Raw genomic sequence first — 2,500 nt, 5'->3', positions numbered from 1 at the left:
CAGGAGGCCGACTCACTGCCTCGGCTAAATGGAGAGGGAATTTCAGCAGGGCCAGGGCACAGGCATGGACCTTTTTCAGCTGTAAGGGAGGCAAGAGCAAGGTGCGATGTAGGTCCCCGGGGCCTGTTGTCGTACCATAGGCACGAGTGGTGTGTGTGTGTGGCAAAGAGTTTCTGCGCAGTGTACCAGGGGCACGGGGAAAGGTTGTTGTACCATAGGCACGAGAAAAGTTGTCGTACCATAGGCACGAGAAAAGTTGTCGTACCATAGGCACGAGGAGAGTTTGTGTGGCAAAGTGCTACTGAGCGGTGTACCAGGGGCACGGCGAAAAGTTGTTGTACCATAGGCACGAGAAAAGTTGTTGTACCATAGGCACGAGAAAAGCTGTCGTACCAGGGGCACGGAGGAAAGTTGTTGTACCATAGGCACGAGGAGAGTTTGTGTGGCAAAGTGCTACTGAGCGGTGTACCAGGGGCACGGCGAAATGTTGTTGTACCATAGGCACGAGGAGAGTTTGTGTGGCAAAGTGCTACTGAGCGGTGTACCAGGGGCACGGCGAAAAGTTGTTGTACCATAGGCACGAGAAAAGTTGTTGTACCATAGGCACGAGAAAAGCTGTCGTACCAGGGGCACGGAGGAAAGTTGTTGTACCATAGGCACGAGAAAAGTTGTCGTACCATAGGCACGAGTGGTGTGTGTGTGTGGCAAAGAGTTTCTGCGCAGTGTACCAGGGGCACGGGGAAAGGTTGTTGTACCATAGGCACGAGAAAAGTTGTTGTACCATAGGCACGAGAAAAGCTGTCGTACCAGGGGCACGGAGGAAAGTTGTTGTACCATAGGCACGAGAAAAGTTGTCGTACCATAGGCACGAGGAGAGTTTGTGTGGCAAAGTGCTACTGAGCGGTGTACCAGGGGCACGGCGAAAAGTTGTTGTACCATAGGCACGAGAAAAGTTGTTGTACCATAGGCACGAGAAAAGTTGTCGTACCAGGGGCACGGAGGAAAGTTGTTGTACCATAGGCACGAGAAAAGTTGTCGTACCATAGGCACGAGAAAAGTTGTCGTACCATAGGCACAAGCAGTGCGTGCGTGCGTGCGTGCGTGCGTGCGTGTGTGTGTGTGTGGCAGTTCTTCTGCGCAGTGTACCAGGGGCACATTTCAATGTGCTTTCTGGAGTACCAGGGGCACGAGGATTTTGCCAGTGGTGTTCTGCTTTGTTAGTGGGAGGGGGCTTAAGTGTGGGTCCCCGGGGCCTGCTGGAGGTCCAGGTCCATGCTAGATACGTGGTACAGGGTAACTGCAGGAGGAGGGGGGGGGTAATGTGGGTTCACGGGGCCTGCTGGAGGTCAAGGTCCATGCTGGATATGCGTTGGAGCGTAACTGCAAGAAAGGAAAGCTAGTGGGGGAGTAGAGCAGGGGAGTATGTGGGTCCCCAGGGCCTGCTGGAGGTCCAGGTCCATGCTAGATATGTGGCACAGGGTAACTGCAGGGGGGGGTAATGTGGGTCCACGGGGCCTGCTGGAGGTCCAGGTCCATGCTAGATATGTGGCACAGGGTAACTGCAGGGGGGGGGGGGGGGGGGTATTGTGGGTCCACGGGGCCTGCTGGAAGTCAAGGTCCATGCTAGACATGTGGTACAGGGTAACTGCAGGGGGAAGGGGGGGGGGGGTAATGTGGGTCCCCGGGGCCTGCTGGAGGTCCAGGTCCATGCTAGATACGTGGTACAGGGTAACTGCAGGAGGAGGGGGGGGGGTAATGTGGGTTCACGGGGCCTGCTGGAGGTCAAGGTCCATGCTGGATATGCGTTGGAGCGTAACTGCAAGAAAGGAAAGCTAGTGGGGGAGTAGAGCAGGGGAGTATGTGGGTCCCCAGGGCCTGCTGGAGGTCCAGGTCCATGCTAGATATGTGGCACAGGGTAACTGCAGGGGGGGGTAATGTGGGTCCACGGGGCCTGCTGGAGGTCCAGGTCCATGCTAGATATGTGGCACAGGGTAACTGCAGGGGGGGGTAATGTGGGTCCACGGGGCCTGCTGGAGGTCCAGGTCCATGCTAGATACGTGGTACAGGGTAACTGCAGTAGGGGGGGGGTAATGTGGGTTCACGGGGCCTGCTGGAGGTCAAGGTCCATGCTGGATATGCGTTGGAGCGTAACTGCAAGAAAGGAAAGCTAGTGGGGGAGTAGAGCAGGGGAGTATGTGGGTCCCCAGGGCCTGCTGGAGGTCCAGGTCCATGCTAGATATGTGGCACAGGGTAACTGCAGGGGGGGGGGGGGGGGGGGGGGTAATGTGGGTCCCCGGGGCCTGCTGGAGGTCAAGGTCCGTGCTAGATATGTGGTACGGGGTAACTGCGGGGGGGGGGGGGGGATCTAATGGGGGACTAGATCAGGTGAGGATGTAATGGCCAGTTCGACAGCAGCACATCTTTTTCGACCGTAAGGGAGAGAGGAGGCCGACTCTCTGCCTCGGCCAAATGGAGAGAGATTTTCATCAGGGCCAGTGCG

This window comes from Mchenga conophoros, linkage group LG18 (genome assembly GCF_057382185.1).
Source record: "Mchenga conophoros isolate Kocher_MC1m ecotype Shallow Benthic linkage group LG18, M_conophoros_male_GT1.1, whole genome shotgun sequence".
Lineage (NCBI taxonomy): Eukaryota > Metazoa > Chordata > Actinopteri > Cichliformes > Cichlidae > Mchenga > Mchenga conophoros.
The sequence above is the reverse complement of the archived record's forward strand: the minus strand, read 5'-3'. Positions refer to the sequence as shown.